Source organism: Pristiophorus japonicus, chromosome 4 (genome assembly GCF_044704955.1).
Source record: "Pristiophorus japonicus isolate sPriJap1 chromosome 4, sPriJap1.hap1, whole genome shotgun sequence".
Lineage (NCBI taxonomy): Eukaryota > Metazoa > Chordata > Chondrichthyes > Pristiophoridae > Pristiophorus > Pristiophorus japonicus.
In genome coordinates this window covers 229,299,968-229,316,312 of record NC_091980.1, presented here as the reverse complement: position 1 = coordinate 229,316,312, position 16,345 = coordinate 229,299,968, and positions in this window count along the sequence as shown.

The window sequence follows — 16,345 nt, the reverse complement described above, 5'->3', positions numbered from 1 at the left end:
ACGCGTAGGGGTGTCATGAGCCAGTTGGCGAGGCCGTACCTTTTGTCTCCTGGTAGCCAGCTCTGCCCTTCTGGCTGCTGCTGAAACATGGCAGATATAAAGCTATCGTGTAGGATGAACGCATCATGGGTGCTCCCAGGGTATCTTGCATCGACTGACATGATGCGGTGCATGTCGTCACACATGAGCTGTACATTAATGGAATGGAAGCTTTTTCTATTCCTGTACATCTCGGAATCCTCCAAAGATGCTTGCAATCAATGCAGCCCTGTACCTTTGGGAAGCCAGCAATTCTTGAGAAGCCCACAGCCCTGTCATGGATTGCTTCGGCGGTCATGGGGAACTTGATGAAGTCATTCCTCTGCGCATACAATGCAGCAGTGACCTGGTGAATGCAGATATATGTTGCATGTTGAGAGATGGTGCACACATCCCCAGTTGTAGCTTGAAATGATCCGGAGGCATAGAATGAAAGTGCAGCTGTAACCTTCACTTCAACTAATGCTTCTCAGCTGCAGGTCTGGTCTCACCAACTCACAGATCTCACGGACAACTTCTGTGCGGAAATGCAGCCTTCTGACACAGTCTGCATCACTCAGGTGCAGGTACGAACGCCTGTCTCCATATACCCGAAATGGATAAGGCCTCCTGCCCAGCACCCTACGGGCTCTGATGTTCCTGATGCAATGAGCTCTAATCAATTGTCTCCTACGTAGCACGATGATGCAGAATGCTCGCACAAGATATGGCATTGTCAGTATTGCCCCCTTACTTAAAGTTAAACTTTCAAAGAAGTTCAAAACAGTAGGAAAGCAGACAGCACAGGTTCACAGTTCTCTCTCCCTAAGATCTGTATGGATGGACCACACCCAAAGGTCTTGTGTCCTCTCCTCTCTTTCCCCCCTTGAGTTTTGTGACCTCTCCCTCCCCACTCCCCAGGCACTAAGCCTTCAGATCGGCTGTCTGCGACCCTCTCCAGTCCCCGAGTGAGGTGCCTTCCGGTCCGCTGTGGCTGGCGCCCGAGTACGTGCCGGTCCCGGTCCACTGTGGCCCCGAGTGCGTGCCTTACCAGTCCGCTGTGGCCCCTGAATGCGTGCCTTACCGGTCCGCTGTGGCCCCTGAATGCGTGCCTTACCGGTCCGCTGTGGCCCCTGAATGCGTGCCTTCCCGGTCTGCTGTGGCCCCTGAATGCATGCCTTCCTGGTCTGCTGTGGCCCCTGAATGCGTGCCTTCCCAGTCCGTTGTTGCTGGCCTCAGAGTGTGGGCCTTCCTGGTCCTTTGTGGCCCCCGAGTACATGCCTTCTCGGTCCTCTGTGGTTCCCGAGTGCTCAAGTCAGGCGAACTGCTCATCCCACAAGCTTGGGAGAGCAGAGGCACCATTATCGATTCGTTGTTTTGAGAATGCCTAACACTGTCTGTGCACTGTAACATGATCCACCATGGGCTATAGAAACATAGAAAATAGCTGCAGGAGTAGGCCATTCGGCCCTTCGAGCCTGCACCACCATTCAATAAGAGCATGGCTGATCGTTCAACTCAGTACCCCTTTCCTGCTTTCTCGCCATACCCCTTGATTCCTTTAGCCATAAGGGCCATATCCAACTATCTCTTGAATGTATCCCATGAACTGGCATCAACAACTCTCTGCGGTAGAGAATTCCACAGGTTAACAACTCTCTGAGTGAAGAAGTTTCTCCTCATCTCAGTCCTAAATGGCTTACCCCTTATTCTTAGACTGTGACCCCTGGTTCTGGAACTCTCAAGCAACGGGAACATTCTTCCTGCCTCTAACTTGTCCAATGCCGTCAGAATTTTATATGTTTCGATGAGATCCCCTCTCATTCTTCTAAACTCCAGTGGATACAAGCCCAGTTGATTCAGTCTCTCCTCATATGTCAGTCCTGCTATCCCGGGAATAAATCTGGTGAACCTTCGCTGTACTCCCTCAATAGCAAGAACATCCTTCCTCAGATTAGGAGACCAAAACTGAACACAATATTCCAGGTGTGGTCTCACCAAGGCTCTGTACAACTGCAATAAGACCTCCCTGCTCCTATACTCAAATCCTCTCGTTATGAAGGCCAACATGCCATTTGCCTTCTTCACCACCTGCTGTACCTGTATGCCAAACTTCAATGATTGATGTACCATGACACCCAGGTCCCGTTGCACCGCCCCTTTTCCTAATCTGTCACCATTCAGATAATATTCTGTCTTCTTGTTTTTGCCACCAAAGTGGATAACCTCACACTTATCCACATTATACTGCATCTGCCATGCATTTGCCCACTCATCTAACCTGTCCAAGTCACCCTGCAGCCTCTTAGTGTCCTCCTCACAGCTTACACTGCCACCCAGTTTTGTATCATCTGCAAATTTGGAGATATTACACTCAATTCCTTCATCTAAATCATTAATGCATATTGTAAATAGCTTGGGTCCCAGCACTGAGCCCTGCGGCACCCCACTAGTCACTGCCTGCCATTCTGAAAAGGACCCGTTTATCCCAACTCTCTGCTTCCTGTCTGCCAACCAGTTCTCTATCTACGTCAGTACATTACCCCCAATACCATGTGCTTTAATTCTGCACACCAATCTCTTGTGTGGAACCTTGTCAACAGCCTTTTGAAAGTCCAAATACACCACATCCATTGGTTCTCCCTTGTCCACTCTACTAGTTACATCCTCAAAATATTCTAGAAGATTTGACAAGCATGATTTCCCTTTCATAAATCCATGCTGACTTGGACCGATCCTGACACTGCTTTCCAAATGCGCTGCTATTTCATCTTTAATAATTGCTTCCAACATTTTCCCTACCACCGATGTCAGGCTAACCGGTCTATAATTCCCTGTTTTCTCTCTCCCTCCTTTTTAAAAAAGTGGTGTTACATTAGCTACCCTCCAATCCATAGGAACTGATCCAGAGTCAAGAGAATGTTGGAAAATGATCACTAATGCATCCACTATTTCTAGGGCCAGTTCCTTAAGTACTCTGGGATATCAGGCCCTGGGGATTTATTAGCCTTCAATCCCATCAATTTCCCTAACACAATTTCCTGACTAATAAGGATGTCCTTCAGCTCCTCCTTTTCACTAGACCCTCGAAACCCGAGTATTTCCGGAAGGTTATTTGTGTCTTCCTTAGTGAAGACAGATCCAAAGTATTTGTTGAATTGGTCTGCCATTTCTTTGTTCCCCATTATAAATTCACCTGATTCTGACTGCAAAGAACCTACGTTGATCTTCACTAATCTTTTTCTCTTCACATATCTATAGAAGCTTTTTCTGTCAGTTTTTATGTTCCCTGCAAGCTTCCTCTCATACTCTATTTTCCCCCTCCTAATTAGACCCTTTGTCCTCCTCTGCTGAATTCTAAATTTCCCCCAGCCCTCAGGTTTGCTGCTTTTTCTGGCCAATTTTATATGCCTCTTCCTTGGATTTAACACTATCTCTAATTTCCCTTGTTAGCCACAGTTGAGCTACTTTCCCCGTTTTATTTTTACTCCAGACAGGGATGTACAATTGTTGAAGTTCATCCATGTAATCTATAAATGTCTGCCATTGCCTATCCACTGTCAACCCTTTAAGTATCATTTGCCAGTCTATCCTAGCCAATTCACGTCTCATACCATCGAAGTTACCTTTCCTTAAGTTCAGGACCCTAGTCTCTGAATTAACACTGTCACTCTCCATCTTATTAAAGAATTCTACCATATTATGGTCACTCTTCCTCAGGGGGCCTCGCACAACAAGATTGCTAATTAGTCCTCTCTCATTACACAATGCCCAGTCTAGGATGGCCAGCTCTCTAGTTAATTCCTCGACATAATGGTCTAGAAAGCCATCCCTAGTACAATAATGATGATGAGGCCCACCACAATCCTCCGGTGGGCGGCCCCGATCCTCTCTCCCCCTCGTGATCCCCGGACATCCTCCACCCCCGCGCAGCCTGGCCGGCTGCGGGCAGGAATCCGAGGCCTCGAATTCAAATCAGACAGGGTTAAATTTGGCAGGATCCCTGCCCCCAACCTGCCTCCCTTGAGAAAATTCCGCCTAGTGTCTCAGATATCTTCCAAGTCCTCTGAGATACTTTCTGGAGAAATCAAAATATGGTATTCATCAATCTCTCCATTCAGTCTCCCAAGGCCTGTGGTCCATGAGCAAATACGTCCATGTTGGAAGTACTCAGTGGCTGGAAGCCTCTCTATTATTATTTTTCAACTTTTCAAAGGGAATATTAAAGGCTGTATGAGACCGTTAACATAAAAGGAAATCTTTCATAAGACAAACAAATATTGATACATCTGAGGGAAGGCGATTTGAAGAGATGCAGATGATTGAGTGACTGTTATTTATGTATGTAAACCTTACTAAAATGTAAGACTTGCCACTAGGGGGCACACCTGTGGGAGACCTAAGGGTCACCTGTGCACCCTGGGGCAAGCAGGTATAAAAGGTGATTCACCATGCTGCTTCCTCAGTCTGGAGTCTGAATAAAGAGATCAAGGTCACAACAGTTTGAGCTTGCAATACAGTCCTGTGGATTTATTCTGAACACAGCAAATTGGCGACGAGTAATGGATCACAAACTTTCACGCGGTAATAGCTGCCATTGGTATTCTTGAGAGATTTGTTGAGGGTGATGATTGGGAAGTCTTCATTGAGCGCCTTGACCAGTACTTTGTGGCCAACGAATTGGACAAGGCTGAGACGGCGACCAAGCGCAGGGTGATTCACCTCACTGTATGTGGGTCATCGGTATATGGCCTCCTTAAATATTTGCTGGCACCAGTCAAAATAACGGACAAATCTTATGCAGAGCTGTGTACGCTGGCTAGGGAACACCTCAAGCCATAGGAGAGCATTCTGATGGCCAGGTACTGCTTTTACACGCACCGTCACTCCGAGGGCCAGAACGTGGCACGTTTTGTCGCCAACCTAAGACACCTTGTGGGGCAGTGCGACTTTGCAGGATCCTGGGGGAAATGTTGTGGGACTTTTTCGTGCTTGGAATTGGCCACAATGTCATCCTTCGCAAACTGCTGTCTGCCAAATCTCTAGATCTGAGCAAGGCCATCACGATAGCCCAAGCTTTATATCCACGAGTGATAACATGAAACAGATATCTTCACAGAATCGAAGCTCACCGGCAAGCAACGTGCACAAAGTAATGTTTTCGGCAGGCAGAATGGCACAGGGCAGGGCCCACACAGTTGCAGAGGCCAGATTTAGGCCTAGAGTGATTCAGATTCCGACTGGGGCGTGAATGCATATCCATTAGCACCATGTTGGCGCTGTGGGGGCAGCCATAGAGCTCATCAATGTTGATTCAAGCCCTGTGTGTGCAAGGGCTGTGGAACAAATGGGCATCTCCAGTGAATGTGCAAACGATCTCTGACTCACCACATGACAGAGTCAGGAGAGGACGACCGATCCAGTGAGGATCACGATGAGCGAGCAGGAGAGGCAACTGAACCTGAGGATGAAGAGGAAATATATGGGATACACACCTTCACCACCAAAAGCCCTCCAATAATGTTAAAAGTTGAACTTAATGGCACTCCAGTCTCCATGGAACTAGACACGGGGGCGAGTCAATCAGTCATGAGCCAGAAGGCATTTGAGAGACTGTCAAGCGATGAAGCACTGCGACCCAAGCTGATCCCGATTCAGGCAAAGCTGAGCACCTACACCAAGGATCGGATACCAGTTATTGGTAGTGCAGACATAAGAGTATTCCATGAAGAGCAGTGCACGACTTATCACTGTGGATTGTTTCAGATGATGGGCCAATACTGCTTGGCAGTAGGTGCGTGGGGAAGTTTCGATGGAACTGGTAAGACCTCTGCGTACCTTCTCCGGCGAACGACATCTCCCTTGCTCAAAGGCTGAGCAAGCCCCCACCTTCCGCTGAACCAGGCATCGAAGTGCAGACCCATTTTCAGATCTCCGAGGCACAGGCTGCTCATCACGGCCACGAGGAGGTGAAGATCAACCGAGCAGCGGTACAGGCGCGATACCCACGACCCGAAGCCGACGACCCCTTCACGACGATGGAAGAGGCTCCAGGTTGACCATGCAGAGTGGGACAACGGCCAAAACAATCCAAATGCGTCTTCTCGACGCCAGAGGCAAAATACCTGGGGAGGAAGATCACGGCAGTCGGCATCATGGACACGATGAGAGGGCTCCAGACCACAGGATGAGAGCGCGTCTAGACCACGGGACGAGAGAGCGTCCAGACCACGGGAGGTCACCGCAACAGAACGGAGGGATGTGTCGCCCAGCAAGGAAGACGACTGGGTTTGGGGCAAAGGTAAAGGGGCGGCCGCTGTGAAGGCCAGGAACCCACTACACTCCAATAAATTTTGTGCACTACGTAACCCTTGTGAGTGGTCTTTCGCGGCCAATGATGAACCATTATATAAACCGGATATAAAAGGGGTCGGAGGGTCTAGTAAGGAGGAGGAACTGAGGGAAATCCTTATTAGTTGGGAAATTGTGTTGGGGAAATTGATGGGATTGAAGACCGATAAATCCCCAGGGCCTGATGGGCTGCATCCCAGAGTACTTAAGGAGGTGGCCTTGGAAATAGTGGATGCATTGACAGTCATTTTCCAACATTCCATTGACTCTGGATCAGTTCCTATGGAGTGGAGGGTAGCCAATGTAACCCCACTTTTTAAAAAAGGAGGGAGAGAGAAAACAGGGAATTACAGACCGGTCAGCCTGACATCGGTAGTGGGTAAAATGATGGAATCAATTATTAAGGATGTCATCGCAGTGCATTTGGAAAGAGGTAATATGATAGGTCCAAGTCAGCATGGATTTGTGAAAGGGAAATCATGCTTGACAAATCTTCTGGAATTTTTTGAGAATGTTTCCAGTAGAGTGGACAAGGGAGAACCAGTTGATGTGGTATATTTGGACTTTCAGAAGGCTTTCGACAAGGTCCCACACAAGAGGTTAATGTGCAAAGTTAAAGCACATGGGATTGGGGGTAGTGTGCTGACATGGATTGAGAACTGGTTGTCAGACAGGAAGCAAAGAGTAGGAGTAAATGGGGGCTTTTCAGAATGGCAGGCAGTGACTAGTGGGGTACCGCAAGGTTCTGTGCTGGGGCCCCAGCTGTTTACACTGTACATTAATGATTTAGACGAGGGGATTAAATGTAGTATCTCCAAATTTGCGGATGACACTAAGTTGGGTGGCAGTGTGAGCTGCAAGGAGGATGCTATGAGGCTGCAGAGCGACTTGGATAGGTTAGGTGAGTGGGCAAATGCATGGCAGATGAAGTATAATGTGGATAAATGTGAGGTTATCCACTTTGGTGGTAAAAACAGAGAGACAGACTATTATCTGAATGGTGACAGATTAGGAAAAGGGCAGGTGCAAAGAGACCTGGGTGTCATGGTACATCAGTCATTGAAGGTTGGCATGCAGGTACAGCAGGTGGTGAAGAAGGCAAATGGCATGTTGGCCTTCATAGCGAGGGGATTTGAGTACAAGGGCAGGGAGGTGTTGCTACAATTGTACAGGGCCTTGGTGATGCCACACCTGGAGTATTGTGTACAGTTTTGGTCTCCTAACCTGAGGAAGGACATTCTTGCTATTGAGGGAGTGCAGCGAAGGTTCACCAGACTGATTCCCGGGATGGCGGGACTGACCTATCAAGAAAGACTGGATCAACTGGGCTTGTATTCACTGGAGTTCAGAAGAATGAGAGGCGACCTCATAGAAACGTTTAAAATTCTGACGGGGTTAGACAGGTTAGATGCAGGAAGAATGTTCCCAATGTTGGGGAAGTCCAGAACCAGGGGACACAGTCTAAGGATAAGGGGGAAGCCATTTAGGACCGAGATGAGGAGGAATTTCTTCACCCAGAGAGTGGTGAACCTGTGGAATTCTCTACCACAGAAAGTTGTTGAGGCCAATTCACTAAATATATTCAAAAAGGAGTTAGATGAAGTCCTTACTACTAGGGGAATCAAGAGGTATGGTGAGAAAGCAGGAATGGGGTACTGAAGTTGCATGTTCAGCCATGAACTCATTGAATGGCGGTGCAGGCTAGAAGGGCCGAATGGCCTACTCCTGCACCTATTTTCTATGTTTCTATGTTTCTATATGGGGTTGGGGTACCTTACAACAAGCCAAAGTAGTGGGCGAACACCAACTGGTCGTATATGTATCTGACAAAGTACTTGTAACAAGTGATGTGTTATCACACGGGGTCGGGTGTGTTGTACAGCAAGCGAAAGTAGCAGGTGAACCCCAACCAGTTGTATATGTATCTAACAAAGTATTCATAGCAAGTGACATGTTACCGCATGGGGTTGGGAGTGTTGTGCAGCAAGCAAAAGTAGCGGGCGAGCCCCAAACGTTTGAACATGTGTCCAATAAGTTAAACAAAGCAACAGCCTGCATTCACGGGACTAAAGAGATCTACCAAAGAGTGTTCCAATATGTGCTCGAGTCAGACAAACTGCTCATCCCACAAGCTTGGAAGAGCAGAGGCACCATTATCGATTCGTTGTTTCGAGAATGCCTAACACTGTCTGTGCACTGTAACATGAGCCGCCACGGGCTATAGAAACATAGAAAATAGGTGCAAGAGGAGGCCATTCGGCCCTTCGAGCCTGCACCACCATTCAATAAGATCATGGCTGATCGTTCACCTCAGTACCCCTTTCCTGCTTTCTCTCCATACCCCTTGATCCCGTTAGCCGTAAGGGCCATATCCAACCCATTCTTGAATGTATCCAATGAACTGGCATCAACAACTCTCTGCAGTAGGGAATTTCACAGGTTAACAACTGTCTGAGTGAAGAAGTTTCTCCTCATCTCGGTCCTAAATGGCTTACCCCTTATCCTTAGACAATGTCCCCTGGTTCTGGACTTCCCCAACATCGGGAACATTCTTCCTGCATCTAGCCTGTCCAGTCCCATCAGAATTTTATATATTTCTATGAGATCCCCTCTCATCCTTCTAAACTCCAGTGAATACAGACTCAGTCAATCCAGTCTCTCCTCATATGTCAGTCCTGCCATCCCGGGAATCAGTCTGGTGAACCTTCGCTGCACCCCCTCAATAGCAAGAATGTCCTTCCTCAGATTAGGAGACCAAAATTGAACACAATATTCAAGGTGAGGCCTCACCAAGGCTCTGTACAACTCCCTGCTCCTATACTCAAATCTCCTAGCTATGAAGGCCAACATACCATTTGCCTTCTTCACCACCTGCTGTACCTGCATGCCAACTTTCAATGACTGATGTACCATGACACCCAGGTCTCGTTGCACCTCCCCTTTTCCTAATCTGCCGCCATTCAGATAATATTCTGCCTTCGTGTTTTTGCTACCAAAGTGGATAACCTCACATTTATCCACATTATACTGCATCTGCCATACGTTTGCCGACTCACCTAACATGTCCAAGTCACCCTGCAGCCTCTTAGCATCCTCCTCAAAGCCCACACTGCCACCCAGCTTAGTGTCATCTGCAAACTTGGAGATATTACACTGAATTCCCTCATCTAAATCATCAATGTATATTGTAAATAGCTGGTGTCCCAGCACTGGGCACCCCACTAGTCACTGCCTGCCATTCTGAAAAGGACCCGTTTATCCCGACTCTCTGCTTCCTGTCTGCCAACCAGTTCTCTATCCACGTCAGTATATTACCCCCAATACCATGTGCTTTAATTTTGCACACCAATCTCTTGTGTGGGACCTTGTCAAAAGCCTTTTGAAAGTCCAAATACACCAAATCCACTGGTTCTCTCTTGTCCACCCTACCAGTTACATCCTCAAAAAATTCTGGAAGATTTGTCAAGCATGATTTCCCTTTCATAAATCCATGCCGACTTCGACCGATCCTGTCACTGCTTTCCAAATGTGCTGCTATTTCATCTTTAATAACTGATTCCAACATTTTCCCCACCACCGATGTCAGGCTAACTGGTCTATTATTCCCCGTTTTCTTTCTCCCTCCTTTTTTTAAAAGTGGTGTTACATTAGCTACCCTCCAGTCCATAGGAACTGATCCAGAGTCAATAGACTGTTGGAAAATGATCACCAATGCATCCACTATTTCTAGGGCCACTTCCTTAAATACTCTGGGATACCGACTATCAGGCCCTGGGGATTTTATCGGCCTTCAATCCCATCAATTTCCCAAACACAATTTCCTGCCTAATAAGGATTTCCTCCAGTTCCTCCTTCTCACTAGACCCTCGGTCCCCTAGTATTTCCAGAAGTTTATTTGTGTCTTCCTTCGTAAAGACAGAACCAAAGTATTTGTTCAACTCGTCTGCCATTTCTTTGTTCCCCATTATAAATTCACCTGAATCTGACTGCAAGGGACCTACGTTTGTCTTTACTAATCATTTTTTCTTCACATATCTATAGAAGCTTTTGCAGTCAGCTTTTATGTTCCCAGCAAGCTTCCTCTCATACTCTATTTCCCCCCTCCTAATTAAACCCTTTGTCTTCCTCTGTTGAATTATAAAATTCTCACAGTCCTCAGGTTTGCTGCTTTTTCTGGCCAATTTATATGCTTCTTCCATGGATTTAACACTATCCTTAATTTCCCTTGATCGCCATGGTTGAGCCATCTTCCCCGTTTTATTTTTACTCCAGACAGCGATGTACAATTGTTGAAGTTCATCCATGTGATCTTTAAGTGTTTGCCATTGCATATCCACTGTCAACCCTTTAAGTATCATTCACCAGTCAATTCTAGCCAATTCACATCTCATACTATCGAAGTTACCTTTCCTTAATTTCAGGACCCTAGTCTCTGAATTAACTGTGTCACTCTCCATCTTAATAAAGAATTCTACCATATTATGGTCACTCTTCCCCAAGGGGCCTCGCACAACAAGATTGCTAATTAGCCCTTTCTCATTACACATCACCCAGTCTAGGATGGCCAGCCCTCTAGTTGGTTCCTTGACATATTGGTCTAGAAAACCATCCTTAATATACTCCAAGAAATCCTCCTCCACTGCATTGCTACCTGTTTGGTTAGCCCAAGCTATATGTAGATTTAAGTCGCCCATGATAACTGCTGTATCTTTATTGCACACATCCCTAATTTCTTGCTTGATGCTGTCCCCAACCTCACTACTACTGTTTGGTGGTCTGTACACAACTCCCACTCGTGTTTTCTACCCTTTGGTATTCCGTAGCTCCACCCATACCGATTCCACATCATCCAAGCTGATGTCCTTCCTTATTATTGCATTAATTTCCTCTTTAATCAGCAATGCCACCCCACCTCCTTTTCCTTTCTGTCTATCCTTCCTGAATGTTGAATACCCCTGGATGTTGAGTTCCCAGCCTTGGTCACCTTAGTGCCATGTCACCGTGATGCCAATTATATCGTATTCATTAATTGCTGTCTGCATAATTAATACATCCACCTTATTATGAATACTCCTCGCATTGAGGCATAGAGCCTTCAGGCTTGTCTTTTTAACACACTTTGCCCCTTTAGAATTTTGTTGTAATGTGGCCCTTTTTGATTTTTGCCTTGGGTTTCTCTGCCCTCCACTTTATATTTCTTCTTTCTATCTTTTGCTTCTGCCCCCATTCTACTTCCCTCTGTCTCCCTGCATAGGTTCCCATCCTCCTGCCATATTAGTTTAACCCCTCCCCAACAGCACTAACAAACACTCTCCCCAGGACATTGGTTCTGGTCCTGCCCAGGTGCAGACCATCCGGTTTGTACTGGTCCCACCTCCCCCAGAACCGGTTCCAATGTCCGAGGAATTTGAATCCCTCCCTTCTGCACCACTCCTCAAGCCACGTATTCATCTGAGCTATCCTGCTATTCCTACTCTGATTAGCACGTGGTACTGGTAGCAATCCTGAGATTACTACCTTTGAGATCCTACTCTTTAATTTAGCTCCTAGCTCCCTAAATTCGTCTTGTCGTACCTCATCCCGTATTTTACCTATATCGTTGGTACCTATATGCACCATGACAACTGGCTGTTCACCCTCCCCCTTCACAATGTCCTGCAACTGCTGCAAGACATCCTTGACCCTTGCACCAGGGAGGCAATTAACCTCCTGGAGTCTCGATTGTGACCGCAGAAACATCTATCTATTCCCCTTACAATAGAATCCCCTACTGCTATAGCTCTCCCATTCATTTTCCTGCCCTCTTGCGCAGCAGAGCCACACACGGTGCTATGAACCTGGCTGCTGCTGCTCTCCCCTGATGAGTCACCCCCCCAACAGTACCCAAAGTGGTGTTTCTGTTTTGCAGGGGGATGACCGCAGGGGACCCCTGTACTACCTTCCTTCCACTGCTCTTCCTGTTGGTCACCCAGCCCCGATCTGGCTGCGTAACCTTTACCTGTGGTGTGGCCAACTCACTAAACGTGCTTTTCATGACATCATCAGCATCGCGGATGCTCCAGAGTAAATCCACCCACAGCTCCAGTGCCGCAATGCGGTCTGTCGGGAGCTGCAGCCGGATACACTTCCTGCACATGTAGTCGTAAGGGACACTGGGAGTGTCCCTGACTTCCCACATAGCACAGGAGGTGCATGACACGTGTCCGAGCTCTCCTGCCATGACTTAACCCCTAGATTAACTTAATTTGGCAACAACAATGATAAAGATTACCTACTGATAAAGCAAAAGAAAAAGAAGAAAAACTACTCACCAATCAACAGCTAATCACTTACCCCTTGGCTTTGATGTCACCCTTCAATTTCTTTCTACTTTTTTGCACCAGCTAGCCTCTCCGATGTCCCGCTCTGCCTCCCCGACTCACCACGCTGCTCCCTCCGACTGATGGGCCTTTTGTAGTTCTCTCCGACGTCCCGCTCCGCCTCCCTGACTCACCACTGAGAACGGCATCAATGCTCTGTTCCCTATCTCATTCCACCTCCCCCTCGTATTTCGGTCATGGTACTGAGTTAGCTTACGGCGCTTTGCCCCAACGATTTCATGCATGTCTGGGAGGATTAATGAGAGTCTTGTCTTTAAGGTCCATTTCATCAATAGTTGCGCGGGGGGAACTCCAGTCAATGAATGCGAACGAGATCTGTATGCCAGCAGCAGTTGCGACAGACGGCCCTGCAGCGTGGGACCTTGGATTTTGAGCATGCCTTGTTTAATGATCTGCACTGCTCACTCCACCTGGCCGTTGGAGGCCGGCTTGTACGGTGCCGTCCTAACATGATTTATACTGTGGTCACTCATGAAATCTTGGAATTCTGCGCTGGTGAAGCACGGACCATTATCACTGACCAATATGTCAGGAATGCCGTGCATTGTGAATATGGTTCCAAGGCTCTCCACAGTGGTGGAGGTGGTGCTCGAGTTTAAAATGGTGCATTCGATCCACTTTGAAAATGCATCTACAACTACGAGAAATATTTTGCCCATGAATGGGCCCACTTAGTCTACATGCACCCGCGACCACGGTTTGGTGGGCCAAGGCCAGGGGCTCAGGGGGGCCTCCCTGGGGCATTGCTGAGTTGGGCACAAATGGTGCACCATCGGACGCAGAGCTCCAAGTCCGCGTCAATGCCAGGCCGCCAAACGTGGGATCTGGCTATGGCCTTCATGAGAATGATCCCCGGGTGCTCGCGATGGAGCTCCCGGACAAATGCTTCCCTGCCTCGCAGAGGCATAACTACTCAGCTGCCCTACATCAGGCAGTCAGCTTGAAGTGAAAGCTCATTCATGCGCCTATCGAAAGGTTTGATCTCCTCGGGGCAGGCATCGCGAGCCTCTGCCCAGTCACCAGTTAAGACACATCTTTTTACTAGGGATAACGTGGGGTCGCTGGTCGTCCAAGCTCTGATTTGGTGAGCCATCATGGGCGAACCTGTGGACTCAAAGGCATTGATTGCCATGACTATCTCACAGTCCTGTTCGTCAGACCCTTCCGTGGTCGCCAGGAGTAGCCTGCTAAGTGTGTCGGCACAGTTGTCTGTGCCTGGTCTGTGCCTTATGGTGTAATTGTAAGAGGCCAGCATGAGTGCCCACCGTTGAATGCGCGCCGAGGCGTTGGCGTTTATTGCCTTGCTCTCGGATAGTAGGGACGTGAGGGGCTTGTGGTCAGTTTCTAACGCGAACTTGGCCCTGAAAACGTATTGGTGCATCTTTTTGACACCGTACACGCACGCGAGCGCCTCCTTCTCCACCATTCCTTACCCGCGCTCTGCCCGCGAAAGTGACCTGGATGCATAAGCTATGGGTTGTAATTTACCCGCACGATTGACTTGTTGTAAAACGCACCCGACCTTGTACGCTGATGCATCACATGTAAGAACTAGCTTTTTACCTGGATCAAAGAAAGCCAAGACACTGTTGGTACACAGAAGGTTGTGTGCCTTGTTGAAGGCGCGTTCCTGTGCGTCCCTCCAAAACCAATCGCATCCCTTTCTGAGTAGCATGTGGAGAGGCTCCAGCAGCGTGCTTAAGTTCTGCATAAAGTTCCCAAAGTAATTGAGCAGCCCGAGAAAGGCGCGCAGTTCTGAGACATTCCGGGGCCTGGGTGCCAGGCGAATTGCTGCTGTTTTGGACTCTGTTGGGTGGATTCCATCAGCGACAATCCTTCTGCCCAAAAATTCAACCTTGGGTGCGAGAAACAGGCACTTGGATTTCTTGACTCGTAGGCCTACCCGATCCAACCGCTTTAGTACTTCCTCCAAATTGCGGAGATGGGAGTCGGTGTCCCTGCCCGTGATAAGTATGTCGTCTTGAAATACAACCGTTCCCGGGAAGGACTTGAGCAGACTCTCCATGTTGCGCTGGAATATGGCAGCTGCCGACCTGATGCCGAATGGGCATCGATTGTACATGAAAAGGCCTCGATGTGTGTTGATGGTGGTGAGTAGCTTAGACTCGTCGGTCAATTCTTGCGTCATATACGCAGATGTGAGATCTAGTTTTGAGAAAAGTTTTCCTCCAACCAATGTGGCAAATAGGTCCTCTGCTCTGGGCAGCGGGTGTTGGTCCTGTAGGGAGACTCTGTTTATGGTAGATTTGTAGTCCCCACAGATTCGTACGGATCCATCAGGCTTCATGACTGGGACGATGGGACTTGCCCAGTCGCTAAATTCCACGGGTGAGATAATGCCTTCCCACAGAAGCCTGTCCAGTTCATGTTCAATCTTTTCCCTCATCACATAGGGCACAGCTCTGGCCTTGTGATGGACTGGTCTAGCATCCTGTGTGATGTAGATTTTGACTTTGGCCCCTTTGAAGGTGCCCACACCTGGCTGAAAGAGATGTTCAAATCGACTTAGAACTGTTGAGCAGGAGGTCCGTTCCTCTGACGACATGGCGTGAACATCATCCCATTTCCAGTTTAATTTTGCCAGCCAGCTTCTCCCCAGCAATGCTGGGAGATCTCCGGGGACAATCCACAAGGGAAGTCGGTTCACTGTCCCTTTGTGTGTGACTGAGAGCATGGCGCTGCCAAGGACTGGGACGATTTCTTTGGTATAGGTCCTTAGTTTGGTGTCGACCCTTGTGAGCTTTGGTCTGTCTCTTTTGTGCGGCCACAGCTATTCAAATTGTTGAACGCTCATGAGAGATTGACTCGCTCCCGTATCCAGCTCCATGTCGACGGCTATCCCGTTGAGTAGGACCCTCATCATTATTGGAGGCGTCTTGTTGTAAGAGCAGTGGCCATTGATCGTGTTGACCCGCTGTACCTCGGTGTCCCGGGTCTTGTCCCCACCGTCTTCTGGTCCGCTTTCTGACCCTTCCGATTCGTATACCAGCCGAGCTGCCGTTTTTCTGCACATGCAGGCCAGATGCCCTGTATAGTCGCAGTTTCTGCAAACAGCATGCTGAAATCGACACCCCCTTGATGAGTGCCTTCCCCCACATCTCCAGCACAGACCTCTTCCATTGTTTCCAAAAGATGAGTTGCGTCTGGCTGTTCTCTCTTGAGCTTCTCTCAGTTTGTAGTTGATTGCTCGCATTGTGGGTTGATGAGGTGTGAACGGCCATTTATGTGGCCCTTGATGGCTTCTGGCACCACTGCCTGCTGTTGAGGGCCTGCTCTCCTGCCTTTGTCTGTGTGTGGGGGTAGCGGCTTGTTTCACACTGTGAACCCCTTGTTCCGATGTTTCGTTAGTTGTCGTACCCGCAGTGTAGATCAACCTCGTTTCTTCTTCTCCTGCCAAGAATGTCTGTGCAACCAGTGCTGCTGCCTCTAGGGTCAAGTTCTTGGTTTCTATGAGTTTTCGGAATATGCCTGCGTGGCCTATTTCTTCAATAAAAAAGTCTCTCAGTACTTCTCTCCTTAGTTCATCGGAGAACTCACATAAGCTAGCTAACCTCCGACGTTCCGCCACGAAGTCG